At 36.9% G+C, this 11,198-nt stretch overlaps 1 non-coding gene across 1 annotated transcript; it reads left to right on the top strand.

Moving 5' to 3' along the window:
- The first annotated feature begins 6,293 nt into the window (after positions 1 to 6,293).
- LOC141615829 (small nucleolar RNA R71) lies at positions 6,294 to 6,399 on the top strand. The gene has a single exon (XR_012530224.1). It is a non-coding gene; the product is annotated as a small nucleolar RNA R71 (small nucleolar RNA).
- The last annotated feature ends 4,799 nt before the right edge of the window (positions 6,400 to 11,198 follow it).

Here is an 11,198-nt window from a genome sequence, read left to right on the forward strand (position 1 = left end):
TGATTGTTGATCTCAAAATAGAGATATTATAATATTTCTTTAATATATCAATAAATAATATTTAAAGGCATGTTGATAACCTAATTGACAAGGATTCCACATTTTCATTCATTTATTTAAAAGTGATACATATAAGTACAAAAAATTGCAAAAATATTATTTGCAAAAAAAAATAAAAAAAGATTAAATCTCTAAAACTAAATTAATACAAACTTTTTGGTTTCCTCTCATAAATCTATACAATTTAATTAAAAGGCTACTTAATACATTTAATTTTAATTTAGTGACTCTTAATATGTATTGGGTAATACTGTTTTATAAATTATGTTAAATTAGTGACTCTTAATATGTATTGGGTAATACTGTTTTATAAATATATTTTAATTTTAATTAACAAATGAAAGATTAAGCATTTGCATAATAATTATATTCCATATAGAAGGTAAGAATTCTTCCCTTTTTTTCTATTAGTTTTACCGCTAATTATTTTCTATGTATGCATTTAGCAATTGATCGATTACAAAGGTAAATAGATAGGGAGAAGACATTGGAGTTTTATTCTAATATTCAACAAGCGTTTACATTGAATGAAAAAGTCATTCCCTAGATAGATCAAGAATGCCATAAATTAGCGAAAAATTAGAATATTTCAAGTATTTTTTTGGTTCTTCAAATGTTTGATTATGGAGTAGGTGAAGTATTTACATGATTAATGTGTAAGTGAACTGTTTATATTAACAAGAAGTTGAGATGGTTGATTATCAAATTTCTAGACAAGTAGATAACTGTCATTATTGTAAAACATATTTTCATGATGGTTAAATCTAAAAAAGATTTTGATACCGCAATTTTAATTTCCTATAAGTTTTAATGGTGTAGTAAATGATCAAATTATTAGAATGTATAACTATCTTAGTTTTCAGTGCGTCGTGAATTGATAGTGTTGTCAGATTGCACTTTAAATATACTTCACTCAAATTATGATAGTAATAAGGTTACTCAATTTTTCTCATCCTACCCAAACAAATAAGCACGATTTAGTTTTCAGTAATCAAGTTGTATTTGATTTTTCTCAAAGAAATGTATCAGTTTGAGAAAAATGTGTATTTATGATTAACGAAAAATGAAGCTATTTTACGTTGCACTCCGGTGAGCTTCTAAAGATGTTTCTAATAAAAAGGAGCGGCTAAAATGACGTGTAGTAAAATAAGAAGCATGAAGTTTAATAATTTACCAACCATTAAAGAATTTAGCTACTCATACTAATTATAATAATAATAATAGCAACAATGGAAAGCATAATTAAGAACATGATGAACAATAATAAAGATGAATAATGAATTAAACAATAATTGAGGAAAAATTAATAGTAATACCGTAGTAATGAATAACAAGCTTAGATCCGAACAATAATAATGAAACTAAACTAAACTAAAAGTATTTAAGAGAGTTTTAGAGTAGCTATACTAAACCTACGGAAAATAAAGCATCCATAACCTAGGGTACGAGTTTTGGTATTTATAGTAATACATAACCAACTTAAGGAAAGTTGCGGGAATTATAGAAAACTGGAAGGTTCCTTGATCGAGCCTAAGTGCACTCGATCGAGTCACCACTTCCTCGATCGAGCATGGCCTTACTCGATCGAGGCACTAAATTTCAAGAACTCCCAACTCTCGACATTGCAAATTTTAGTTGATTAGGTTGGTTCCTCGATCGAGCCTCACTGCACTCGATCGAGGAACCAAGTTCCTGCTTCGCGCACTGAACTTAAAACGGCCGTCATTTCTTCGTTACTTGTCAGAAACAAGCGATTTTCGCGGCGTTGGAAAGCTAAAAAGATAAGATTTCACCTCTAGTTGTAATCGCTTGGATATCAATTGTAGAACTCGAGATATGGCTCTTCAAAATAGGCACTAGTAATAAGAAGCTCTTTTCTTCGTGTTTTCTTCTTAACTTCTCTTCCTTCATTCTTATGGATTCTCGTGCCATGCTTCGTGTATCCCTTCATGCCAACTCCGCGATGCCCATTTAATTCCTTTGCTCCTCAAATGCATTATTCTTGCATTAAACATTAAAAAGCGGAAGTATCGACATTCTAACATAAAAGGCATGTAAATGATATAAACTAGCACGAAAACTGTATCAAAAGCAATTAAGGAGAGACATAAATATGTATATAATTATGACTCATCAAACTCCCCCAAACCATCTCTTTGCTTATCCTCAAGCAAAGCAACACATAATACAAAAGGCAATCATACAAATGGCAAATAAACAACTCAGAGCTAATGTTTAATGCATATACAAATCCCAAGCTACCCATATCTGTAACAAAGTAATGACTAAAGTGTACCATAAAACAAATTCAAAGGTACGGGAAATAGAAAACGTAGCTCAAGTCTCAAGTCACCATACTATAGACAAATGCCAAATACCTTTCGATCTTGCAAGACAAATTAGTCGGATTCTCGCGGATTCACTCATGCACTCATTAGTATGTAAGGGTGAGTTATATGTGAAGATAGAAAGAAGTAGAAACACTCGCTCAACTTTGAAACATTCATGCAATCTAATGTGACAGAAATTTTCCCAACTAATATGCAATCACAAGGTAGACAAAAGTACATGTATCAAGGACAATAAGGGTGGCAAATGGGTTAAAGGGATAGAAATGGTTTGTGCCAAAGCACGTTATGGATATGTGGAGCTAAGACGGTAGTCGCAGCGCTAACCAAAACCAAATCTTTGATAATACATGAACCCAACTTAGAGAAATGATCTCAACTTTACAACGTATGAGAGCTAATAAATTACTCTCCAATTATGCATTAGACTCTAACAACCATCCTTTTGATCCTTGACAAAACCAAATGAAGCAATCTCTTTTCTTTTCTTTTCTCTTTTTCTATTTTTTCTTTCTTTTTCTTTCTTTCTCTTTTTGCTTCATATTTCTTTCTTTTTCCGGCACAAGGATACAACACAATTGCTAAATAATTCTACTACACCCACAATTGACAACAATAAGTCCTAACCCAACAATAATAGCAAAATAAACATGATAAACAAGCAACCGCGACTGTCCCGAAAAGGTAGGCAAATTCTGGATTGTAACTCATAAGATGTAATTTAAGATTGGCTACAAGGATTCAAACGGGCTAACAAAAGGTAATGTAAGGCTTATTGGAACGGTAAGAACCGCCTATCCACATGTACTTAGTCAAATGAAAGCAATAAAAGCATCAAGAAATCAATGTCAGACTTATGCAGTTTGATATTACATATTCCACAAGGAGAAACCACACTCAAGCCTAATTGACAATGAGACCAGTTTATTGATATTTCTGGCCTAGGAAGCTCTATAGACCTCAGAATTTAAGTAGTTTACCAACTTAATTGTGTCAAATCTAATCAATATAAGGCATGTCAAATACGGTCAAGACTTGAATTATGAGCTTTGTTTTCATGACTAACGAGTCAAAACAATGTACATGGACAACTATATGGGATTCAAATGCAAAAACAATGCAATTTAACATCATAGTTATTAAATTCACCAAGACTCGACCTAAAACAAAGGAAAAATATGTTTTTGTGTTTTATAAAAAAATTTATTTTTATGGATTTTTTTATATAAAAGCAAATAACAATAAGTAAATCACACAACATAATTAAACTCCTCCCCCAAACCTAAATGTCACAGTGTCCTCATTGTGACGCCTACAGCATAGCAATCACACACAAATCCAGCAACCTAAAGGACACAACTAACAAAAGGAATGGAAAAGAAATAGATAATACAATTAAAGAAGGTACAAGGGAAGAGAATATCGGGTAAGAGCTTATGATTCCCCCAAACCAGCTGCAAAACAGGGAAATAATCAACCGCGCAAATCCTATCATCGTCTGGCTACGACACTGACCCAAAAAGCCTTGTTACTCGATCGAACCCTATGACACTCGATCGAGGAACCTACTGTCAAGCAAGAATTATGCATTTAAAATAAATGCGCACACAAATCATAATCAATACAAGTTAAAGCGCGTAACAGTAAATAAAAAAGTAGCGCATGTGCTACACACAAGCATAAGTAGCACCAATAAAAAGTCCAAGAGAAAATAAATGACAAATAAAGTTCTTGCTCATCAAACTAAAAGTCTAATATAAAATATGAGCAATGTTCAACATTTTTCAGGTCATCATCACTTGGTAGGAGATAAGGCACTTCGTCTGTCATAGAAGCTTCATCAAAAACTCTAACTGGCTCCTCTCTGAAAATTTCAGCTTCCAAAGCATCCAATTCAGCTTCTATGTCAACATTCTCATCATAGTTGTATACCATCTCATGAGGAGGATCATCTCCTCTATCTCATCCACTTCCTTGCTCCATGGATATGACACAACAGCAGGGGCGTCAGGTGGATTCCTGTCAAAGCACAAAGCAAGGCAATCATCATAAGTCGTATCAAGAGCATTAATCATATGACAAGAAGATTTTAAATCAGAAGGGCGTGATGCTTTGTCAAGACCAAAAGTGATAGTATCTTCTCCAATATTGAGCGTAAGACTCCCATGTCTAACATCTATAACTGCCCCTGTAGTATGCAAAAATGGTCGTCCTAGAATAATAGGAACACGAGAATCCTCAGCTATATCTATCACTACAAAGTCGACTGGAATAAAAAATTTCCCTATCTTAACTGGCACATCCTCTAAAATACCCATATGATGCTTAATAGACCTGTCAGCCAGTTGAATAGTCATGTTAGTACATTTAAGCTTAGTCATGTTTAATTGATTGCAAATTTTATACGGCATGACACTAACGCTCGCTCCTAAATCACATAAAGCATTGCCAATATTTAAACGGCCTATAGTACAAGGAATAGAAAAACTCCCTGGATCCTTAAGCTTAGATGGAGAATTGGCTTGTAACGCGGCGTAACATTCATGAGTGAACGCGACAGTCTCCACTTCATCAAAAGACCGCTTCTTTGACAAAATTTCTTTTAAGAACTTAGCATAAGCCGGCATTTGAGTTACCAATTCAGTAAATGGCACTGTCACTTGAAGATTCTTTACTACCTCCATGAACCTTCCAAACTGTTGTTCAAGTTTGGATTTCTGCAATCTTTGGGGAAAAGGTAGTTGAATTTTAATTGGCTCGGCTTCCTTTACATTAGGAGTAAGTTTAGAAACATCAACGTCTGTTACAGAGGTGCCTCGATCGAGCCCAGTAGTTACTCGATCGAGGAACCTATTTTTATCCATTGCCGTAGCTGAAACAATGTCAGAAGAGGTGCCTCGATCGAGCCCGGGGTGCACTCGATCGAGTAAGGAAGATCCTCGATCGAGCCCGTGTCTACTCGATCGAGAAACCTGGCTTTGCCACGTCTTTTTGCTTTTCGTCAAATCCCGTGTTTCATGTTTGCAAGTTTCTTTTTCATCGTCACTTAGCTCCAAATTTCCCAACCCCTTAGGATGCATGTATGGAACTTCATCATCATTAATGGGCATGTCCGGACCGTTATAAGAAGTACCGCTCCTCAAGGAAATAGAATTAACGTGCTCATGTGCTTGTTTACCTTGAGGGGGAAGGCCGAACTGTTTTGATGGATTTTGAGCCGCCATTTGAGCAACTTGAGTATCCAACATCTTATTATGAGCCATAAGTTCGGAAATTTGAGCCGTTTGCTTTTGTTGCATCATCAAAGTTTGTTGCAATAGAGCTTTTAACTCCGACACCTCATTACTTGGAGCTTGAGGAGGAGGTTGATATTGTTGAAAACCTCCTTGATTTGGCCTTTGATAACCTCCTTGTGGCTGATTACCACAATTTGGAGGAATAATATAGGTACCTTGTTGAGGAGCTTGAAATAAGTTAGAATATGGTGTACCTTGCTTGAAAGATTGGAAGGCATGAACTTGCTCTATAGTACTCATACACTTGGCCGCAGTGTGGCCATCTATACCACATCTCTCGCATGACACTTCTTGTTAAACCATGTGAACCATCTCTTGCTTACCCAAGGACTGGGTAGTTTTCAGTTCGGCTATTTGAGCCGTTAGAGCCTCCAGTTGTGCTGCAATAGCACTATCTGTACCACTTCCTCTCTCACTTCCCCTGGGGTTACCATACTCAGCTGTGTGAGTAGCTATCTGATCAATCAACTTCCAAGCATTACCATCATTAGTGTTATCTTGGAATCTCCCATTGGCAGCTGAATCAAGTAGAGCTCTATGATCATCATACAACCCGTTGTAAAACTGGTTGCAAAGGAACCAAATCTAAAATCCATGGTGAGGGACGGACCGAAATAGTCTTTGAACCGTATCCAAGCTTCATTAAAATCCTCAGTAGGACCTTGCTTAAAACTTGTAATTTGACTTCTAAGAGCATTGGTTTTCTGTGGTGGAAAATACCTCTTGTAGAATGCAAGAGCCAATGAAGTCCAATTGGTAATTGCGCCGGTCTCCATATCCAAGTCCCTTAACCACTCAGCTGCATCATCTCTCAAAGAGAAAGGAAATAAAGTTTGCTTGACCTGATCTTGAGACACCCCAGCTGTCAAAGGAATAGAACAGCAATAAGTAATAAACTTTTCCATGTGTTTTGCGGGGGTCCTCTCCAGCTTTTCCTCCAAATAAATCCCTTTCTATTAGGCTTATGTATGAAGGCTTGATCTCAAAGGTTCCCTTATCAGCGGTGGGGAGCTTGAAGCGTTTAGGAATAGAATCAACCATGGGTTCGGAGTGACTTGCTAATGTCGGCATCTTTGATGTTGTAGAAACCACAGGTGCAGAAATAAGAGTGTCCTCTTCTAAGGATGAATCTTCTGCAAAAGTATACCGCTCGTAGTCAAGTGTACTCAAGTCTTCCACTTGACTTACTTCTCTTTGAAATTTTCGTCTGTAGCGAAAAGTCTTTTTTTGGCTCGGGATCAAAAGGTATAATCTCTAACCTGTTAGACCTGGGCATACACGAAAATAATAAGAAAAGATAAAACTGCCTCAAGGAACTGAAGTTCCCTGAAACAAAAGACAAAAATAAACAGAAACAAACAGAATAATTGTTGCCTCCCCGGCAAAGGCGCCAAATTTGATAAGGCTAAAGTCGTATCACTTTAGTCAAAATAAATCCTATACTACTACTAACAAGATAGCTAGCGGTAAGTCAGGGTCGAATCCACAAGGAGGCGGTGATTATCTAGTTTGTTGATGTTTAGAGTGTCTTAAGGTAACCAATTGTGGGGGTTTGTTGATTTGATTTCTAACAACTAATAACAATGTAAAAAAAAAAGATGAATAACAATAATATTAAAGAGTCTAGGGATTCAAGTTTACTAGGTAGTCATCAAAGGGTAGGATTTAATTCATTGATTGAGCAATTTATTGTTGAAAGTCATATATATGATCGGTTGATTCTAATATGTCTTTTTAGATCTAACTTAACATGCGATTGCTATAGTTAAATTATCTCTAATTCAATTATCGTGGCCTATACTAGTCTTAACCCTGTCAGTGATAATCCTAGTTTATGCAATATTAATTAATCAATTCTGATCAGTAATCAAGTAATTAAAGTAGAACAATAATTAAACAACAATAGAAAGCAATTTAACAATCAATTCGTAATAATCCATTTTCTAACAACCTAGATCCCCTTTCACCCTAAATTAAAGAATTTGGCTACTCATACTAATTATAATAACAATAATAGCAACAATGGAAAGCATAATTAAGAACATGATGAACAATAATAAAGATGAATAATGAATTAAACAATAATTGAGGAAAAATTAATAGTAATACCGTAGTAATGAAAAACAAGCTTAGATCCGAACAATAATAATGAAACTAAACAAAACTAAAAGTATTTGAGAGAGTTTTAGAGTAGCTATACTAAACCTACGGAAAATAAAGCATCCATAACCTAGGGTACGAGTTTTGGTATTTATAGTAATACATAACCAACTTAAGGAAAGTTGCGGGAATTATAGAAAACTGGAAGGTTCCTTGATCGAGCCTAAGTGCACTCGATCGAGTCACCACTTCCTCGATCGAGCCTGGCCTTACTCGATCGAGGCACAAAATTTTAAGAACCCCCAACTCTCGACATTGCAAATTTTAGTTGATTAGGTTGGTTCCTCGATCGAGCCTCACTGCACTCGATCGAGGAACCAAGTTCCTGCTTCGCGCACTGAACTTAAAACGGCCGCCATTTCTTCGTTACTTGTCAGAAACTGTAGATACCTCATTTCTGCACCTCCCGCAAACCACCCGGTGATGATTGGGCCGCATGTTTGATACGCGGAACGATTTGTGACAGTTCGTAAGATTATCTTCAAGTGATTGCTCAAATATTAATGTCGACCTCTTAGATGTCATCTACGTCCCGATACGGTCGTTTTGGCAGTAATTAGAGTACATTCGGAGTCCGGGTCAAAAACCGTCTCCATTTTCTCGATAATCGTTGAATCCCGAGTCAGAATATTCTGGAATGTTCCGGATATTTCTATTCCATATTTTATAAGTTTTATCTTTTAGCAAGTAGATCTCCGTAATATTCATATAAAAAATTAAAGATAATCGAATTATTTCCGTCCTACCATAACTCAAACGCGGAAATCTTTCTTCAGCAGGAGGAAACCTCCTGGGAATAGACGCAGCAGGTGCTGCGCCTCTTCCCAGGCCCTTCTTTGCATGTTTTACGTATCTTTTTCATATCTTTCCGAGATTCACTTCCAAAGAGTCTCCGAAACCCTAATTCCGTCGCGTGATTAGTATAAATAGGAGCCTTCGTTCCTCATATTTCTCACGCGAGTGTCCGCCCTTCTCTTCTCCCTTTGCATTCTAGACTTTGTTCTTACTATTTGGCGCCTACGTGCTTGAACTTTCGACCACGTAAGCTCGGATCTTTCCGGGTACCAGCCTCTCCGTTGCATGACCGACCAATTTGACCAACTACACTCAATCAACTTAAATTAATCAATCGTTTTCCTCTTACGAGGGCACTCTCTTTGCATTCGCGTCGAGCATCACTAGTCGATATCTTAGTCCTTCTCGTTCCGTCAACATGTAAGTCTGAGGGTGTATAATTCTCTTTATTTATTGTATTTTATTTATTTATCATCATCAATTGTAAGGTTTACGTCGAAAATACCGTTAAAATCGATTTCTAAAACCCTTTGTTAAAATCTGTTTTTGCGGATTTCCAGTAGACAAACGTCGAGAAAAGACGCAGCAACTGCTGCGCCTCTTCGAAGGAGCGCAGTTCCTGCTGCGCCTCTTCGTGAGGCTGCCGCAGTTCCTGCTTCTTTTCTTCTTCCTCGTCCTCTGTAATTCGCCTGTTTTATTTGTTATTTGTTTGACCGTTAATTCTTTGATATAATCGTCACTGATGATTCACATGTATATTGTATCTTATAATTCATCATTCATTAGCATATTTTAATCGTCACAAATCCGACTTAAATCCTAAATAATCCATATTTACGGGTTTTCGTCATTAAGTTCAAACCCGGATTTTAGAGATTCAATTTGTTCATATTGAGTCTCTGGAATTCGCCATTGATATAGTTTTCATCTGTTTATTCGTATGTTCATTGCGTATTCGTTGTATATCCGTCGTATTTAGCCTAATTGACTTATTTCAATAGAGGACTCATTAATATTTTCATCGTTATCTCATGTAATTAATTCGTTCGCATCCGTCTCATTCATGTTTATTGCTTTTATGACCATCATTCACATGTAATTAACCTGTTAATCACTTCCATCCGAGTAAACATTATCAATCAATCACTAAATTTACCAATCGACATTAACGATTTGCAGTTCCGGCTTCACAGCCAGAACTCACCCTTGGAACAGACGCAGCAACTGCTGCGCCTCTTCCAGAGGGCGCAGTCCTGCTGCGCCTGTTCTAGGATGAGTTCTGTCCCTGAACTCCTCTTCTGCTTTGACGTAGTTTAATTAGTTTGCGCATTAACTAACTATTATCTGTAAAATCGCTAATTCCTGTTCGTATTTTATTCTTTTATTCTTTTATTCCTTTTTCTCAAATTATCCGTTTTAAAGGTATTTTCGACATAAATCGCCTAATCCGTTGTAATTAATGTAATTTTCATTATTGTAATTATTGTATTCCGTTTATCATTTGTATGTTTTCACATGTAAATCAATCTTAATTCCAACTTCGACCAAATTGTATGCTAATTAGTTGTCAACCGACTTAGTTAATCTTCACATGTTAGGATTAAAACTTGGATGTTGCATTGCATGCATTATAACCGACGATATATCAAGTACGAATAACTTCCCTAATCATTAGTAGAGGCCGCTATCGAGGCGGGCGGGATTAGGTGTTCGATCAAAAGAGCTTCCTAATACGTACCCTCACCCCTTACTCCAGATCTCCGTGAGCACCCGTGTTCATTGGCATCCACGAGAGTCATTCTAGACATAGAATGCTAAGGGTAACGATTGCTTAGTGTTCATGTCACTACTTTGTGTCTTGACATGACACGAGGTATTCGAACGGTTCCAATTTCCCATAAAAATTGGTGGCGACTCCATACAAAATGCAAACGCTTGTTTTTCGACCTTCACCAAGCGCCCCGTGGCGGCCCGCTGTCCACGGTTTGGCGACTCATTGGGGATAATACACTTACGTGTAGCTAGGGTGAAACTCGAACAAGGTTAGGGAATAGTTTGTACAAGACAATTGTCGGTTCTCATAACTCGGTCTTCCTAGACCGTTTAATTCGGCCTTCCTAGGCCCAACCCAACCCATTCGACCAATCGTCCCGTCTAAACGGTCCTAATTCTTATTTGGGCCTAAGGATGGATAGCGATTGACGTCATCCATACCATGATGCTTACTCTTGTTTGTATCAAGGGCCTTCACTACTTGAGGAAATGGACTAGGAATCGGCCTTACTCTTGTTTGGCACGAGCCTCTCCACAGACTTCGGGTTTGATGGTTCGGTATGGCAACCTACCCTTTAAACCAAAACCCTTCTAAATGCACTCAGCATCCCGTTATAATGCTTGTATAAATGTGTAAACCTTATGTGATCACCATTTCTAAACAAATCATGACGAATTTTCAAAAATCAAAACCCTATTTCAAAACAAAATTTCGAAAAAAAAGGCCTTCAATTAGCGCAAAATCCGGTCAAAACTCTGTCCGTTT

The sequence above is a fragment of the Silene latifolia genome, chromosome 11 (assembly GCF_048544455.1).
Source record: "Silene latifolia isolate original U9 population chromosome 11, ASM4854445v1, whole genome shotgun sequence".
Taxonomy (NCBI): Eukaryota; Viridiplantae; Streptophyta; class Magnoliopsida; order Caryophyllales; family Caryophyllaceae; genus Silene; species Silene latifolia.